Source organism: Ictidomys tridecemlineatus, chromosome 8 (genome assembly GCF_052094955.1).
Source record: "Ictidomys tridecemlineatus isolate mIctTri1 chromosome 8, mIctTri1.hap1, whole genome shotgun sequence".
Classification (NCBI taxonomy): domain Eukaryota; kingdom Metazoa; phylum Chordata; class Mammalia; order Rodentia; family Sciuridae; genus Ictidomys; species Ictidomys tridecemlineatus.
In genome coordinates this window covers 107,438,277-107,457,264 of record NC_135484.1, presented here as the reverse complement: position 1 = coordinate 107,457,264, position 18,988 = coordinate 107,438,277, and the positions used below count along the sequence as shown (strand labels likewise).

General features: G+C 53.5%; 3 long non-coding RNA genes across 4 annotated transcripts in view; 1 reads left to right on the top strand and 2 right to left on the bottom strand.

Annotated features, from left to right (window-relative positions):
- LOC120889044 (uncharacterized) overlaps positions 1-12,397 on the bottom strand; it is a 91,829-nt gene extending 79,432 nt beyond the window's left edge. The window contains exon 1 of the long non-coding RNA XR_005732802.2: positions 11,566-12,397. This is a non-coding gene — a long non-coding RNA (uncharacterized LOC120889044). The remainder of the gene's footprint in view (positions 1-11,565) is intronic.
- LOC144366197 (uncharacterized) lies at positions 11,172-15,731 on the top strand. The gene is made up of 3 exons (XR_013425147.1): positions 11,172-11,731; positions 12,361-13,648; positions 13,752-15,731. It is a non-coding gene; the product is annotated as an uncharacterized LOC144366197 (long non-coding RNA).
- LOC144366196 (uncharacterized) lies at positions 15,650-17,844 on the bottom strand. Of its 2 annotated transcripts, none has more exons than XR_013425145.1 (3): positions 17,254-17,844; positions 16,360-16,583; positions 15,650-15,939 (listed from the first exon to the last, which is right to left on the bottom strand). It is a non-coding gene; the product is annotated as an uncharacterized LOC144366196 (long non-coding RNA). The 2 variants fall into 2 exon arrangements; XR_013425146.1 differs by having other exon boundaries at positions 17,734-17,840.
- Positions 17,845-18,988: the final 1,144 nt, after the last annotated feature.

Below are 18,988 nucleotides of genomic sequence, written 5' to 3'. Positions count from 1 at the left end.
TTTCTTTCTTACTTTTGTTTAAAACGAAACACAACAAAACAGAACTGGGCTCAGAGGGTTGCTGGAAAGATTAATTCAGTGGATGCCAGCTTAGAGCCTGGCACCCAGGACAAGCTCCATAAATATTCTCTAATGGGGCTGCTATTTTTCTCCCCTGGGCAGAGATTTGACTAAGAGTGTCTCTGGTGTCCTTTACAAGTCTAGAATTCCTTGATTCCACAGTCTTGTGATTCACTGTTTGGATTCTGGAATCTGGTGACTGACTGAGGATGACCTGGCTACTCAGGTCTGCCCCACGGAGTCCTGGCCCAGCACCTGGACACAGTCCAGCCTGCAGCCCACATCATTTTATTTCCACAAGTGGGCTTTGCCTGGCCCATCATGTGCCCCCAACCCCATGAGCAGCCTCGTGGCCACAGATGGCCCTGCCAGCCACCTCTGACCTCTGCCAGACACTCTCACCTGGTGGCCAGGCAGCACGAGCCCCTCCAATGACTCCTTCCTCACACCTACGATCCCCTGACAATGTCACATGCTGTGGAAGTTGGCAGAGCCAGAGGGACCACAGATGCCAACACAAACACCATTCCTGTGGAAGGAGAAGAGCCCATGGGGGTTATTTTTAACCTGTTGGTCAGAGGCCACAGCTCTAGCCCTGGGAGGCCTGGGGCTGGGGGTTCTGAGGGGACACGAGCTGACAGCTTCACCTCAAAGAATTCCAAGGGCATTGGGCTGCAGGGACTCCTGGTCTTACCCTGTATCCTGCAGGACACACAGCCCAGGACAGCCCATCCCGCCTGTTGGTCTCACTGGGTCTGAGCTCCATCAGGAAGAGCAAGGCTGCCACAAGTCACAGCATATTAAACCTCAAGATGGGTCCTCTCCAGACCCGGCATTGTATAGCTAAGGACACTGAGACCTGAGAGCAGAAGCCCAAGGTCATACAGTGGTCAGCACCCGTTCCCCGCCCCCTGATTCACCTATGGATCTGACTCTGACATGCACATACAAATTACTCTCCAAAGCAACATTGGAGGGGTCACCTCACCCCACCCACCCTGTTGCTCGGTAGAGCCATTGTCCCTCTGCCCTGTCACTGGCTGTCTCACCTCAATGGGCTGACAACCCCAAGATGAGCTCCCCAGGCCCTGCCTCATGGTGCAAGGATTCCCTAGGTGCCCAGGCAGTGCCCCCTAGAGGCCAGCAGCAGCAGAGGCCAGCACCATTGTGGCTGGCGGCCCAGGAGAGGACGTGCGGGCCAGGGCGTGCCTGCGTGGGGGGAACAGGACCTAGCTTCTGCCAAGGGCCTGATGCAGACTGCTGCTGAGCCTGTGATCATCAGAGGGGGGTGGCAGGCAAACAATGGACCCCACAGCCCGGCCTCCTGGCCTTGGCCCCTTGTGCTGGGCAGGCAGCCGCCTCCACTGGCCCTTCACGTAGCCCACGTCCTGCTTCCAAAGTGGTCCTTATCGCCAGGTACGTGCTAGGAGCTCACATGCCCACACTGCAGCGGGGAGGGATCTGTGGGCCCAAGAGGGATGAGAAACAAGACTTCCTGCACCCCCCAAACAGGGACCTGGTCGAGCTCCGCACACCCCTTGATAAGTCTCCCATTCTGAGACCCTAGTCCATCTGGCCAAGTCCCAACACCCAGCTGAAATGGGGAGGCTGGTGTGGAGGAGAAGACAGACAGAGTCCCCAAACTTCCTATGAATACTCTGGGTCACCAGTTCAATAGTACCCATTGAACCACGTAGCAAGGTTCTATGACAAGTAGTCGTGCACGATCCCCTTTACTCAACCGGGAAACAGAGGCCCACAGCACAGGACTGGTAGGAACGGGGTCAGGAATTGAACCAAGAACACAACAGGAGCAGGCCTCCTAGCCCCCAGGAACGTCGGCTTTGAGGTCTGAGAGACCCGGCTCAAGGCCTGGAACCTCATGCTCTAGGGCAAGTGGAGTCCCTTTTTGGGTCAGCATTTCCTCACCTATAAACTGGGTGCAATGGAGTAAGGCAGTGCAGCTGTGTGTGCCTCACACTGGAAGCTGCTCCACAAATACCACTCCCCTTCCCCCAGCAGATTCGGGCGGCCTCCTATCAAATGACCCCAGTGGCCTCCACCTGGCTGACTGAAACCCACCATCCGGGCCTACACTCCCCCAGTCCAAACCTAGAGTGGCCCTGTTCCCTGGCACCCAGCTCTGCTGCGAGTTGCTGGAGACCTGCCAGGTAGCCCCCTAGGTTCCCTCAGCCCCTGCCCTGTCATGGAACCCTCCAGAGGGCCTGTGTTCTCCCTATCTCCTGCCCAGGAAGATTAAGTACCTGCCATGGAGCCAGAGAGTCTCTGCCTCCTCTTACATGGACATGCACATAGTCAGGCCTCACACAAGAAGACCTAGACCCTGGTCCCTGTCCAGTCTGCTGCCAGAAGCTACGCGACCTTGAACAAGTCCTTAACCTTTACATCTCTTTACTTGTCCAGTGGTAGTCACATTCCCATCTAAATTCTAGGCTTGTGAGGACAAAGTGAAGCCACCTCTGTAACATACTTCCCATGAGATGGCCTCATGACTTCTGCTTAGGACATTAGGACTCCAGCGACAGGAGGAGGGTGCAGAGAAGGGCCAGGACCAGGAAGACACAGGAGCCAGACACAGATGTCAGAGAAGGAGGGAAGCAGAGGGTTTTCCCTACTGTGCTGTGAGGGCTGAGGCTGCCTGGGCAGGGGAACCGAAACCCAGGGGCTGGTCACTGGCAGTGTCAACTCTGGGACCAAACTGCTGCCGTCCCTGTTACTGAAAGTGAAGCAATGGCAGGAGACACCAGCCAACCTCAATGGCTGGGAGTTGGCCAAATGGGACAGCAAGGGACCCACAGCAGATCTTATCTCCAGGAATTCTAGAGGAGGCAGGCTAGAGAAGGAGTCTCTGTCCCCAGAGGGACCCAGGGATGATGGACAGATATAGCCCTGCCCCCCAGGCAGCTCCCTGCCTGACCTTTCTCCCTCTCAGGGAAGAGAAAGGGGTCTGCCTTCGGGATTCCCAGTCTTATAGGGAAACTTCACCAACGTCAGCCTTATGAGAAATCAGTGTGACAGGGAGTGTCCGTCTCTGTGCTCAGGGAGCCCCAGAGGGCTTGTCTGCCTCTGAGGGAGCAGATATTTGAGTGAATATTGGGCATCTGTGTGTCGACACCTTCCCGGCTTCTTTCAGACCCTGCAGTCTGATGAGGCTCCTGTCAGGTGGGGTCAACAGGCCACCGCCAAAATGATGCAGACCCACCTGCCCACCCCCAGCTGTTTTGTCCCAGAGTTGACACCTCCCACCCTCAGACATGGCCTCTGGCCCTCCCCCAGGCCTCTTGTCTGAGGGGCATCTGTATCCAGCAGCTCTCGGGCTTGTGAGTACATGAGAATGGGTGGCCCTCATCTGGCCCTCTCGGGGTTTACTGCCCACCCTGCCCCCACCAGTGGCTGAAGAAAGGCAAGAATTCCTCACTTTAAGGAGAGGATTCCTGGTTGGGTCCTGGGCACCGGTCTTCCTCAGAAGTGCTTCTGAAAGCCTGGAAGATGGAGGGTGGGGGAGACATCTGGCCTAGGGATGGCTGGGCTCATGGCCTTGAACAGCTGGGCTGCATCTGGCTTCCAGACATCCACCTCCTGCTCCATGATTCACCCCAGCCTCACATGTCTGCTGGGGCTCAGGGCATGGGTGTAGGTCTGACTGCGTGCATTCTCCCACACGCAAGGCTCCTGTGGACACCAGGAGGGGCGATGTCTGGGGTCATGGGCTAGTAGAACCCCTTCTTTTCTTTCCCCTGGGCCTCATGTCATCTTTCATGCAGTCACTTGGGAGGTGGGATCCACCATGACTCAGTCTCCCCGCCTGGAACTCTGCAGGCTTTGTGCAGGTGAGGTTGGGAACACGCTGGGAGTGGTGGGCAGCAGGCCACAGAGCAGGCCCTGAGCTCCCACAGCTCCACCAGCTCCACCAACTCCTTCCAGGGAAAGGAACATCTCAGGACAGCAGAGGAGGGGGCTGGAGAGGAAAATAACATGCCAGGGAAGGAGGCTATAGGGAGCCCAGAGCATTTCCCTACCAGGCAGAGCTTCCTGAAGACAGGGCTATGACTGTGTGTCCCTCAGACAGGGGCTTCCTGAGGACAGGACTGTGTCTCCTCCCTCAGACTGTTGTGAGTTCCATGAAGACAGGGGCTGTGTCTGTCCATCAAACTGGGTCAGAATAGGATTCCTTTTGGCATCTAAAACAGATGAGTCTACATATCTACACACTTCAAGGCTTTCAGACTGGAAGTGGGTGGGGAATCCCAACAAATCACCCTTCTGAGGAAGGACACTCACGCTCACTGACATGGGTCCTGAGTACGCAGCCTGCTCCCAGTTCACCCACTCACCCCTCTGGGTGGTCCCTCCCACCATCTAGCCCCATTCTCTCATGCTAAATCACCATGGGTGGCTGGGCAGGGTGGACTCAGGGTGTGCAGGCAGGACCTGCCTGGGCCTGGTGGGGTCAGGGTCGAGCTGAGAGACCAAGCATTTTCTGGCTTTATCCCAGGCCCAGCTGCCCTCAGCTGGGAAGGTCTACAGAGCCATTTGAGCATGGAGGCAGCCGACAAGCCTGGGCACCTACCTCTATAGTCTGGGGAAGTCAGGAAAGGCCAGCTCCTGGGTCCACAAGCCCAAATCAGCTCAGGAAGTGGGTCCAAGCCTCCCTCGATTTTTCCTTATCCTATACTCTAGCCCCCAGGGTTACAGAGGGGGATCGCCCCTACCCCAAGTGGTTCCCTGGGAGGGATGATTACCCCACCTCAAAATATAAATGTGTAGCTGTGGAGAAATCTGGAAACAGCTGGACAGACCTAGAAATTCCTCCCTGTTTCTTTAACCCCATTCCTCTCTGTCTGCTCACCTCCTGCTCCACTTTCAGGACAATGAAACAGGATCATGCTGAGACTGGTATGGCCACACCAGGAAAAAAAGGACATTTGTTTGTTTGTGTTTTTTTTAATAGTGCAGAGATCAAACTCAGAGCCCTGCTCATGCTAAGCAAGTGCTCTACTGTTGAGCCACATCTCCAGTCCCAGAGGGAACTGAGGATGTGGCTCTCCTGTGTTACTGATCACCCCATCTCCTGGCTGATGGGGTCAGTCAGGGCCTCTCCAGGTAGCACTGGGAATTGGCCATCACCATGACTGAATGTATCCTGAGCTATCAACCCCACTACACACAGAGGGAGACCGAGACCTTTTGCAGTGAGCACAGATCCTGCCCTAGAGTGAACCCGCCAGGCTTGTGGTCGACACCCACGCTGCCTGAGTCAGGGTGGCCTTTCCCTCAGCCAGACCATGAGCTCCCTAAGGACAGGGACTGGTCTCAGCTTCCTGAGAGGAGCTTGCTCGGTAATGGATTGAACAAAGACAGGCAAAGCACCGAACCTCAGCTGGTCATGCTGTGGAACTCTGCAGCTTGGTCAGCCTAAACCGGCTGGCTTAGGACCTCCTCACCTCTGGGCCCCTCCCTGGCCACAAGTCCCCTGCTTGGTTCCTGGCAGCCCCAAACTTCTACTGTCTTGACAGAGAGGGTCTAAGGCGGCACAGAGAGCTGTGCACTCAGGCCAGAATGGACCATTTGGAGAAGTCCCCAGAATCTGGTGCAAGAGCCCTCTCCTCCAGCTGGGAGAAGGGCAGGCAGAAACCCACATGCTGTCCCCTGCCCCTGAGTCCCAGCCAGTTGGCTGTGCTAGGCTCAGCTTGGCCAGGTTCTCCCACACTCAATGCCATCTCCCTTCTCACCCCCACCCTGGCATCATCCTTTCCAGTACAGCCTTTGCTTCAGCCACATGTCTAAGCAAGGACTCAGCCCCAAGAAACTCAGCCCGACCCCACCAATCTCTGTTCATCCTCCTGCTCCCTCCACTCCCCAAATCTCCCCAGGACCCCTGGGCTCCATATACTTCGCAGAGCTCTGACAGCCAGAAGGGTCTCAGCAAAGGCCTCAGGCAAGGGCAGCGATCCAGTTCCCCCAGTAACTTAGCATGCCTCGTCTTCCAGTAAGCCACCAAACCACTCTCCTATCCAGCCCTATTGTCAGCCTGTGACATCCCTCAAGGCAGCAAGTTCCTTAGCTCTGCTTCCCATTGTGTGGGCGAGGAGGAGGCCTCTCTCTTATCAGATGCCAAGACTTGCTGCAACCAGGCTCTGAAGCAGAGAGAGTTGTCATTGAGCCTAACCCTCAAGTTCACACTCTATAATCCAGAGGCAGTCTCACGCAGAACCTGCCAGCTTCCATTGTGGCCCTACTTCATACACCTTTTGGTTGAGTAACTTTTCTTTTCTTTTTTTTTAACTTAAAAAAAAAATGTGGGCAGACACAAAACATGAAGTTTGCCGTCTTAACCGTTTTTAAGGGTTCAGCTCAGTGGTATTAAACATGTTTCAATTGTTACCCAGCCCCCACCACATCCATCTCCAAAGTGCTTTTCATCTCACAAAACTGAAACTCTACCCAGCAAACACTAACTCCCCAGCCCCCAGCAACCAGGGGTCCACTTTCTGTCTCTTTGAACTTGACTCCTCCAGGTGCCTCATTAAGGTAGAATCATGAAATATTCAGCTGACTGATTTCACTCTTCCTAATGTCCTTCAGGGTCATTCATGTTGTCTCCTGTGTCAGAATTCCCCTTTTTCAGGTTCCTCCATAGACTAGGCATGGACCCAGCTATGCCAACCTTTGGTATCTATCCTGAAGAATTAAAGTCATCTTACTACAATAACACATGCATACCCATGTTTATAGCAGCACAATTCACAGTACCCAAACTATGAAACCAGCCTAGGCATCCAGGAACGGATGAATGGAAAAAGAAAATGTGGCATAGATACACAATGGAGTTTTATTTCAGCTATAAAGAAAAAAGGAAATTATGTCATTTGCAGAAAAAAAAAATTGATGGAACGTGAGACCATGGTCTCACGTTCCATCCATTACGTTAAGCAAAATAAGTCAAACTCAGAAGATCAAGGGTTGTATGTTTTCTCTCACATGCAGAAGCTAGAAAGGAAAAAGGAAAAGAAAGGTGTTGTGGGGGGGGGGGGGGCAGGTCTCATGAAAGTCAAAGGGAGATCAATAAAGGAAAAGGACCAAGGGGTGGGAAGGTGGGGAAGGAGAGAGGAAGTGCTGGGGAGTGATATTGGTCAAATTATATTGTTATATTGTGTGCATGTACGAATATGTAATGACAAACCCTGTCACTGTGTATAACTCTAATGCCCCAATAAAAAATGTGGGAAAAATCCCCCTCCTTTTAAGGCTGAACAATAAATAATCCACTGTATCATTGTTATGTATGTAGCACTTTTTTTTTTTTTTATCGTCCTATACTGAGGCCGGAAGCCAAGGTCTACAAAACAAGCACTCCACCACTGAGCTACCTCAGTAACTTTTTAAACTATTCTTTTAGAAAAATCAAAGCAATGTATTCTCATGTAAAAAAAATCTGAACAGCTCAAAAACAAATAAAATGAAAAATGGACTTGTATTCTCTCTGCTCACAGAAAGCTGTTTCTGGTGAATCCTAGAATTTTTGAGGCACAAGGGCCAACAGGTTTACATCTATTTTTGACACATATAGTGACTTACTCATGCTTCCAAACATGAGTGTACATACTATAAAATGTGTAACAACACAGACTGCTGAGTCCCAGCTCCAGGGTTCCCAGCCCAGTAGTTTAAAGTGGCCCAAGATGATGGGCTCCTGATAGGCCCCCCCCCCCAGGATGCCAATGCTGCCCTGGGGCACACTCTCTACCGAGTAGCACCATATAAGTAATGTCCTGCCATGTGCTTTTCCACTTAGTATCAGTGCCGAAGCTCACCCTCACTCCCCTCAACCACTACATGCTCCAGGGTTTGGAAATTCATGACATATCTAACTAGGCCCTACTGATAGACTTGATGTTCCTTCCAAGTTTTCAAGTTTGGAAACAAAATTGCAATGAACACAGGCTGTACTCTGAACACTTGGGACACTTTTAACATTGTATCTGCTGGATTCCTAGGCATGGAATCCTAAGCTGTAAATTACTTCTTCTGATGCATATTACCAGGTCCCTTCCTAGGTACAGAGACTTTCCCATCAAGTTTAAAGATGCTTGTGTTCACACAGGCAGAGGTCACCCTTGGAGTAGCCGTCAAATTGGTGAAAAGAGAACCTTCTCATTTCTTAATTTTGATTTTGCATATTTTGACTGAGGGAGCACTTGTTAGCCATTCGGAAACCCTCTCCTGGCTGAGCATGGTGGTACTTGCTTGTAATGCCAGCAACTCAGGAGGCTGAGGCAGGACATTGCAAGATTGAGGCCAGCTTCAGCAGCAGTATAACAAGACCCTGTCTCAAAATTAAATTTTTTTTAAAAATGGGGTTGTGTTGGGGCTGTAACTCAGTGGCAAAGTGCCTCTGGGTTCAATCTCCACTAAAAAAACAAAAACAAAAACAAAAAAAAAAACAAACAGAAATCCTTTTCTGTTCTTTCATGTGCTTTGGCCATTTTTCTGTTTGTTTTTCTTTTCCTTATTGACTTGTAAGAACTCTGTCGTCCATGTTGAAAATATTTTTTTCCAGTTTGTTATTTGCCTTTAGACCTTAGGATATTACATTTTCATGTAGCCAGTTTTAAAAAATCTTTCCTGTGGAGACTCCTGGATTTTGTCATACTTTCCCCCATTCCAAGAATATATACTTTTAGAATTTTTGCTAATGTTTTCTTCTAGTAATTTTACGGTTTCCTTTTTACATTTATATTTTTGTTCCATCTGGGATTTATTTCAGAAATAGAGAACCATTTTTATTTATTTATTTTTTCCTAAGCAGCTAGCCAATTATCCAATTTGATTGAATCATTCATCTTTTCTCCTCTGATCTAAAATGTCACTTTATCATATATTCAATTTCCATTGTTCATGGGTGTGTGTCTGGACTCTACTCTTTTCCTTTGATCTGTCTGCCTGTTCTTATGCCAGTACCCAACTATTTTATTATTGGAGCTTTACAGAACATTTTCATAGCACTAGTTGCCCCTTATAATACCTCTTTTTCAGAATTTCCCAAGCTCTCTCTGCATGTTTATTTCTCCAGATGAACTTTAATATAATTTGTCAAGTTCAAAAGATCTTGTTGTTTTTCACATCTTCTAACAGATGTGATTTTCTGATTTCTCAGCGCACAGCCAAACAGAAACAAGCTGAGAACAAGGGGGGGTGGGTTGGAGATGGGCCTGAGGCAGGCAAAGTGAAGGCAAGGCAGGAGAAGTGACAGCTAACAGGGAGGGAATAAAAGTGATGAAGAACTATAAAAAGTAGACACAAGAACTATGAATATGTAGCCATCAGGGAAGTGGGGCCAAACAGGGCTTGGGATTTTCACTACATTACAACCAGAATAGTGCTGGACCCTTGTGACCACAGTTCTGAGTCACGAAGACTCACATGTTCTGTAACCTCTGATTAAGAAGGCCGGGAAGTGTGTAATACCCACTAGTGATTCCTATCCAAAATATCCCTTTTTAAGGCCTCAGATATTAATGTCTGGAAAACCAGTATGAAACGGTTCATTCTTGGATGATGAAATCAATGTGACATGTTTCTGGTCTCTACAGTTTTCTCAAAACCCACCTCCAAATTCCAAGGAGCTGCCAGCACTGAAATTTGAATTCATTCTACCCATGGAAACAGAGCTGAGGGAAATAGTCCCAGTCTTTCAGCCAGTCCAAACAGCTCAAAAAAAAAATAAAAAAAAGATTGACCTCTTACCAAGCGTCTGCCCCAACAGAAGAACGTGTTAATAGGCAGATCATCCCCCAGTCCCCAACATCCCCACTGAGTGAATGCTATGTTCCCATCATACTGGGGGACTGAGGCTCAGAGAGGTCAAATGACTTGAACATTTAAATTAGTATGTGACAGAGCCCTCACTCTCATTCCTGCCACCACCAGAGTGCCCAAAAGGCAACTGATCCTATTCAGACATCCCTTTGCAATGTCCTGCCACCTGCCCAATTCCCATAGCCAGGAGACAGACATCTCACCCCAGACCTATAAATGGTATGTGCAGCTGGAAGGGTGAAGTGAGGTGTCAACCTGAGCCACTCAGGAAAGTTATGGACAGGCTCTCCCTGTATGTCACTTTCCAGCCCCAAATCAAGGATTCCCAAAGTAGGGAGGTTTCCCCTGGAACTTAGAGATACCTCCAAGATTAGGGCACTGCCTGCCACAGCCAGGGCCTCCCTGCCCTCCCTAGGTTATCCCAGGGCACAGTTTCTGTGTTCACCATAATACACCTTTGCCAGAGGTGTGGGCAGAGCCCAGCCTGGTCCCAGACACCCCAGGGAATTAGGAGCTGTGCAAGTGACATAGGAAAGAAGAGGTGACAGGGGAAGGCACTCCCTTGGGAGTTCCCCAACACAGAAGAAACAGAGGTCAATGCACTCCTTTGTTTTTTCTTCCCAGGCCCTTAATAAGGGGCATTACAGGGCTCACCCTGCATTCAGGTACACAGGGGTGGGAAGAAGAGGCTCTCAAGGCTGAGACTCCTGGGGGGCCACTTTCGTGGGACTATATGGTCCGAATGGCAGGCAACCAGTGTTTTCAGCCCTCTGTAAACCCCCAGCCCAAGACCTGGCTGACTGTAGAGCACTGACCCAGAGGAGGAGCAGGGTGAGCAAATAAATTCATTCCAGTACCCCACCATGAAGTGCCTACTATGCGCAAAGGACCTTGCTATTGAGGTGGAAGATGAAAAGGGACCTGAGTTGGAATTCGCTGGAAGGGAGACAACGTGCACGGAGAAGGTCTGGGAGCCGGGCTGCGCGGGGTGTCGCTGAGACTCAGTCCAAGCATCCCCAGACCCTGGGCGCGGAGGACACGCGCGCTCCGGGGCCCGGCGCGCGCGCTCAGGGCCGGCGCCGCACGCGCGCGCGCTCACGCCGCTGCTCCCCCGCCCGCGCGGCTCCGGCTCCCGCGCGCGCGCACTTGAGGCCTCCCTTGTGCGTCTCCTCCATTCGCTACGTGCAGAATAGTCCGTCGGCAGCAGCTGCAGCGCCGGGTGGGAGGGGGAGGAGGAGGGGAGGGGGAGGCGGCGCCCGGGTCTGGGGGAGGGGCCGCGGCGGCCGGGCGAGAAAGGGGTGGGAATGAGGGGCTGGGCCCCCGCAGCGGCCGAGCCCGGGTGGGCGCCACGCTCGTCCCCTCCCCCTCCCCGTCACTGTTCCTTTCTGCAAGGCCATCGCGGCCATCCTCCTGCTCCGTGTCGGAGGCGTCCTGCAACCCAGCGGACCTACAGGCTGTTTCTCCGTGTGGTCTCCTCCCTAGAACCCAGACCCCAGACCCAAGAAAGAGCCACTCCTGCTGTCGCCTCTCTGCTTCCCGTCCCAATCACATTCCCAAGCTTTTGTGTGATACCACCCCACAGCAAGCCCTTCCCCACTCCTCTTTTTGGGGTGGGGTCCCTAAGAGGTGCTGCAGCCTCACTCCCCTTCCAGCCCTTGCTCTTACCCCATCTGAAGGAAGAGGCATGGACAATGTGGAACCCGCGAGTGTATTTCCCAGCATCTCACCATGCGCACACAGGCTCAGCCATGAAAAGGTCACCTGGCCCAGAGAACTCTGCTGCCCTGGTCCCTAGGGCCGCTTCCAAAGGAGTGCCGGAAGGACTGAGCTGGTAGGAATTCTCAGGCATTACAAGGATGTACCCTATACACCTGTTTACAAAGGGTTCCCCAGGAATGTGATGGCAGGGGTCACAAAGGGGTGGATCCTATAACCCTTAAGGACTCCAAATAGACCAGATCCTGGTCCTGCCAGGAATCCAGATGTGGCCCAGATGTCCACAGCAGTCCCTCCCACAGGGTGGGACACCAGCTATTGTATGCAGCCCCTCCCAATCAGTATCAAGGGAGGAAAGCTAGCAACCTCCAGTGCCCATTCCCCATTCAGCCTGCTGGGAAAGCACAACTCCCTCACCTTCCTCTTCCTGCCTAGAGCCATCTGGGTTCACCACTTAGGTTCAACCTGTGGTCTAACTTCTAATCCTCTGTTGAAAGGTTAAGTCTAGATCCCCAGGAAGGAAGGTGTCCTTCCTGGGTCAGACTCATATCTCTCTCTCTCTCTCTCTCTCTCTCTCTCTCTCTCTCTCTCTCTCTCTCCCTCTCTCACACACACACATACACATACACACACACACACACACACACACACACACACACACACACAGTGACCCATGAGCCTGGGCTCTACATTGTATACAACTGGACACAAGGAAAGGGATTGATTTCTCTGCTCCATTCCTAGTGGCCTCATCTTTGGGCAACGCCCTCTGCTGTCCATTGGGAAGTACAGGAAAAAACAAGACTCAAGACACTCAGGATCTGCGGAGGGGGACGAGAGAGAAACAAGTGGAGACTTGGAGCTTCTAGTACCAGCTGGGCTGGCCACACACAAGGGAGGCATGATGAGGTTTTCCTGGATATAAGGGGTTTGGGGCCAGCTCTCCATGGGCTTAGGGGGCAAGTCAAGTAGGTAGATGGTGCTCAGGACACCCCAGGAGTGGCCCTTCCCATGTGCTAGGCCCTGCCCCTGCCCTGGATGGCTCACATACTCACTGACCCTGAAGGCTGCTGTGTGCTGCCAGGGGGCCCTCCCTAGTCAGCCTCTCCAGGGGTGGTGGTTGGGAGGAGCTGAAACTTGGGACAGAGAGAAGGTGACCCCAAGATAGAAGGCTGCAATTGGCAACCCCAGTACACATATACACAGGATGCCCAAGCCCAGATCCCTGGCATGGCAGGACTCAAGGGGGGTTGGGCCTGAGTCACAGCCTGGCATGAACCTGCCTGGTCCCAGGAGATGCCAGCTAGTCCAGAGGTGAGACCTGGGTCAACAACCCATTGCCCTGCCTCCTGACGCCAGGTATCCTCCCCATCACGTCTCACACGTGGGGCCAGGGCGGGACCAGGGCGGGACCAGGGCAGCACACAGGGCGGCACACAGATGGTGCTGGGCTGGGCTAGTGCTGGGGTCTGTGCCTTAGAGCCACTGAGGAGCAGGACAGGACAAAGATAACTGAGGGGCTGTCCTTGCTGCAGCAGGAGCAAGCCTGGTTAGAGAGAAAAGGGACTGGATGGGCCCCCAGACTTTTGGAGTCTGTCCTTTGTCCTGAGTGAGGAAGGCTGCAAGTGTCCCCAAAGACTGGCAGCTCTAAGACCCACCCTCAAGTTGCTTCTCCTGAGGTGGGTCTTCTAGTTTGGCCCTCAGGGCCTCAACATCAGCACACACCCTTCACCCAGGTCTTACCTCCAAAGGCAGCCCCTGCTCCTGGCTTTCACAGCACCCACTGGGCCCTTGTCCCTAGACCTGACTTCAGTTCTGCATCCCAGCAAAGTCAGAGATCCTGGCTGTCTGCACCACTCCCATGGTAAATGACACTGTAGCTTCCGCTGTCCCACCCTCTCTGCACCACTTGACTGATTCACTGACTTCCACCTTGCAGGCCAGGCCCCCTTCCAGGCCCAGCCTGGGCGAGGAGGATTCCTAGGGGAGGGATTGGGGCCCAGGAACAGAGAGCCAGGCACTTTAATTGGAGGTAATTAGTTAATTCACTCTGAAAGCAATGAAGGAGGAGAGAGGAGGGGAGGGGGGCTTTGGCCTAACAGGGTTCAACTGCTCACACTGTGGTGTCTTTCTAGCCCAGAGCTGACCCGAGCGCCCACACGCCCTTGGGAGACCCTCGATTCCATCCCAGATCAGTCCAGCAAGGCCAAGAGCAGAACCAGCAAGTGTAGGAAACAGCGTGTGCAGTGGGGTGGTTGCGAACCAGGCTTTTGAAGTTAAGTTCACACCTGGGAACTGGCTGGAGAAGGGGATTGTGGAGATGCCGAGGGTCCTGGGGTGGGAACTGGTACCTATCCTGCCACTCTACCTCCATCCCTCTCAAGGTCATTCTATCTACCCCAAGGTAGGGGGCCCATCCTCCTCCTTTGGTCTGGAAGTCCAGGGGCTGCCCATCCTAAACCGAACAGGGCCTGCAGCTAACTCCACTCGATTTACTGCAGGAAACCACTCCAGCAACGGGGAAAGGGGCGCCGGAGGACAGAGCCCCTGCCGGGCCCCAGGGGGCGTGTCGGCGGCCCCAACGCATCGCCGGCAGGCAGCGTGGCGGGGACTCTGCCCGACAGCCTCCTGCGCCGTCCGGAGCAGCTGACTCGCTGGCCGGGAGCCAGGTCGCCACGGCCGGGAGGCAGCAACGTGCGGCGCGGCATGTCGCGGGTGCAGAGGCAGGGAAACGTGGGGGCGGGCCGGCGCGCCTCCTCCCCCTCCCCACGCTGGCCCATTCATAAAACCCGCAGGCACTGCCCGGGCCTGGCAGCCTTGGCTTCCTAATTGCAAGCTCATTAAGGAGTTTGCATCTCATTTGCATGGAAATCATTTCCTGGCCCTCAACAGAGAAACACCCCCACCCCATCCAGCAGCCCCCTGTGCCCTGCTCTACCCAGCCACAGTCCCAGAGAGGAAGGGGCCTGTCCCTCTGGTCGGCAGCCCTCTACCCTGCCGCCTCCCTATTCCTCCTGTCCCCCTTGGGAATGGGGGAGGGGGATTGGCAGAGCACCCACCCAGCAAGGAGCCCTGCCTGTGCCCCAGGTGAGCTGGCTCTGCCCCAGTGGGTCCAAGTGAGGGAGATGCCGGCCAAGTCATTTGCCCCCCGGCCTGGCCATGCCCAGGGAAGGGAGGAGGCGGTGGGCAGTCCTCTGGAGCAGCTGGGAGTACCTGGCAGGAGTAGGGCTGGTGGGTGAGGCTGTTCGTGCCCAGCCTCACGTACCTTCCCTGCTACAGGCCGTGCCCCCACCCCCACACCCCTCGCCCCACAGAACAAGCACTCAGTGAGTACCAAACAGACACCCAGTCACCGGCGCACAAAGACACCCACACTGGGCCAGCCATCATGGCAGCCTCCCTGGCAGCCACCCGCGGCGGGCAGACAGATGCCTTCACGACCATTTTGTTCTACAGCATAGTGCCAGGGTTGGGGGAAGGGGCTTGTCCTGAGACTTCTCTGAGTAAAAGGCTCACAGGGGGGTTCCCTTATGAACCCCAGATGTGGCCTTTTGCCCCTCTTCTCCTGCAACCCATACTTATGGGGGCCCCCAAGTGCTGCTTCCTGCATGAGGACCCGGCTTCTGTTCTTCCTGTCCCAAGTATATGTGGTGAAGGAATTGCTCCCCACTCATCTGAAGTGGGGGGATATTTTAATACAAAATCTGTTGGAAATGGAATAGAACTGCCCAAAGTAGATGAAATCAGATACTGCCTGGAACAGTGTCCTGGATCTGTATATCCTAGCATAGTGAAAATGATCACGAAATTTTCAGCATTAGAGTCCAAAATAAAATCTAGCTCTTGTTCAGGTCATTAAGGTCCCTCCCCAGTCCTGCTCATGCTTCCTGTCTGCCCACACTCCTACCTGCTGAATCTGAAGTTTCTTCCTTCTATGGCTAGGGCCAAAAAGGGTGGGCAGGAATGTTCAGTTGGCATTTGAGCACTGTGTGTGTGCATGGTACAGGGATGCTTAAAGAAAATACTAGAACACTTATTCATTTTTCATTTCATCCTTTTTCTAATTAATGTGACCATATTGTAAAAGATCAACAATACAAAATATATTCATATTACAGGGGTGTGCTCAACAATCTTTTTCTTGCTAGGGTTCCATGATCAAAAATAGCTTCAAGGTCACTGGTCTAGACTTCAGGCAGAGTGACTGTGGGCAGGGGCTGGTTTGTCTTGTCCGTCTGAGTATCTGGCCTGAAACACGGTTAGCTCAGAGCCTTGAAGGGAGGCGGGAGCAGGGACAGAGTGGTAAAGGAACAAAGTCCACTCCTAGAAGTGACAGATGAAGAAACTGAAATGACTCTGGGTGGGGAAATTGCTCAGAGGAGGACATGGACAGATAGTCTCTCATTGGTGCTAGATCTGCTGGGCCCAGCACACAGCATCACCCAAACCCAGCTCCCACCCACATCAGCAAGCACCACTCCCTCTCCTGCCTGCTAGACTCTGCTGGCACCAAAGGAGCAGAGCCAGGTAAGGGTTGCCACCCACCACATCTCCCAACTTGGCAGGAAGCCTGTTGAGTGTTTAGTATTCTGGAATTCTCCAGAAGTCCATCAAATATGGAGAAAGCATTTAGGCTCCAGACAGGCCCCAATTCCCCTCCAGGTGAATGACGTGGGCACAACACATAACTGCTATGGGCTTTGGTTTCTTCGCCTGTAACACGGGACTGACAAGCACACTTACCACGTGGTGTATTGTGGATACTGACCAGCCTGCTGGTGTACACGTCTGGCACATAATGCATGCACCAGAGTCTTCCTGGTCTGTGCGACAGGTGCCCACCAAAGAACCTGTTGGGGGCTGGGATTGTGGCTCAGCGGTAGAGCGCTCGTCTAGCACGGGTGGGACCCGGGTTCGATCCTCAACACCACATAAAAATAAAGGCATTGTGTTGTGTCCATCTACACCTAAAAAATAAATATTAAAAAAAAAAATGGTTAGTCTTTGTTAAAAAAAAAAAAAAAAAGAACCTGTTGATTGTGACTTGGCATCATTCTGCGAAGGAAAATTCTGCAGGCAGACAAATGAGCCCTTGCAGACACCTCCCTGCAGAAATTTTGCAGCCACCCAGAAGCCTGGGCTTTCTCTAAACTCGCCCACTCTCTGGTGGCTTGGCCTCCTCTTTTCCACCCTGTTCCTTTCTCCCAGGCAGGACAGCTTCACTTCAAGCACGAGCTGAGGGTGACATCTAGTGGCCATTTTTGCAGCCGCATGACCCTGACTGGTGACACTCTCTCCTGGAGGGACCTGAAGTCAGGTGTGGGAGCTCTTGGTTCCAACACCTTTCCTGCCCCTTCCATCTCATGGTCAAGGCCCCTGCAGTCTCTGAGGCAGCCACTCCCCGCTCCGCCCTTCAGGTCTCCAGCTGTCAGGGCTGCACCCGGTGAGAGGGATGACCAAGGAAGACTGCCCCCTCTGCAGCCCCAGCCCTGGCCCCACTCAGAAAGCAGAATACGGCTACCCTTCTCTCAGGTGCTACTGGACACCTTACAGGCATCACCTCGCTCAATTCTTATCACGAGAGCCCATCATTATTGCAAAGAAGCCAAGACACAGCAAGGAGACTGCAAGACTCACAGCTCTTTGGTGCCCAAGTGCTGAAGCGACTCCTGGTGATGCTCAAGGCCAAGAAGAAGGGGCCTGACTCGGGGCTGGGAGCTTCAAGTTCCAAGCCAGCTTTGCCCCAACTAGTGAGGTGGCCTCTGTGGAAGGCCTCCTGCCCACTGGGCCTGTTTCTTTGACTGTCCTATGACAAGTTAGAAGAGTAGTGATTCTCAAACTGGCTGTGCATGGATCCCTTCGGGGGCGCGGGGTGTTAATATACAGGCTTGCTGAGCCTTGCCTGAGAAAATCAAAATCAGAGTGGAGCCAAAGCATGGGTTCTTTTCAAAATCTTTCTGGGTGCTTCTATATGAGAACACAGCCTTTCCAAGTTTCCATTTTTCAGACTCCCCTTCCTTCCCGAGGTCAGCTCCCTGGGCTTCTCCCAGTCCCAAGGGCTTTCCAGAGAAACTATCTCAACTCCTCCTAGACCCCCAGAATAAGTGACCTCCTCACCATCAGGGGCCCCCAGAAGGGCACTGGCCCATCGGCCCTTTCTAGAAAGGGCCCAGCAGGCTTGAGCCTCCTGAGGCTCTGACCCCAGGCCCGGCCTCCTGGCTGGGGGAGGGAAGGCCACAGGGAGCTTAACCCCAACAGGATGAAGGCGGCATAATTAGGGTCAGGCGGTTGGCTCAGCCTGCGGAAATCCCCAGCTTAGTAGGGATGGGGGGGCTGCAGCCTTGGAGAGGGGGTCAGGGCAGAAGTGAGGGGGCAGGGGAGGCCAGGCATGTGAAGACCCTAGGACCTAGGCCCCAGCTGCCCCCTGCGAGGGCCCAATAGGGACTCCACACAGTCCCCTCATTTTCTAGGGGTGCTGACCCTCACACAGGGAGGGAAGGGGTATCCAGCCCCCACCCCTTGAGGTCCTGCTGCTCCTTCAGGATGGGGTGCACCAGGATCACCCCCTACCCGAGTCTTGGCGGGAGGCAGAGGGCCCTGGTGGGAAAGGACTATGAGAGCATTCCCAGGGTGACCCCGGCGGCCCCTGCCTATAATCCCCAGGCCTTTAGTGAGGGATCGCCTTCCCCTGTGGAATGTAACACCAGGGGATGAAACAGGGGGGTGCAGATGTCAAGAAGGGGGCCTTGCTGGGGGTGGGTACTTCCCAGCCCCCCAAAAGGGCCCTTCAGGAGGTGGCAACTGCAAAGAGAAAAGCCCCTTCCCCCATTATTCCCCACGCCTGTCTTCTGAGCTCACTGCGGGGCACAAGGTCTCAGGCCAGGTTGACCAGGTACCCTCCAGCCAGTGCCCACCCGAATCCTAACACAGGGCAGGGCCTGGACGGTGGCTTTTACGAACCTTTCATCTCACAGGGGAGGAAATGGATTTGACAGACAAAAACTGGTGAAGGTCGTGTAGTGTCAGAACCACACCTAGAAGGCCCAGCTGCCCAAGAGACTGCTTTAGTAATCTAGCAAGAACAGCAGCTTGTCACTCAGGAGTCCCTCACACCTGTGCTGGACCCTCTGCCCCACAGCAGGGCACTCAGCTCTCTTACCCTCCAGGGTCATGGGCTGGACCCGGCAGGGCAGGAAGGGGATCATGCATACTGGTCACAGCTGGGACCAGGGCCCAGAATCAACACCAAAGGGCTGGCAACATTTCCCTCCCACAAAGCCTGGCCTCCCAGAGGCTGACCTCTGTTCCCCAGCCTCACCCCTAGCCCATCAAATAGGCCCTGAATGAGCCTCAGTCCTGCTGGCTGTGGGGT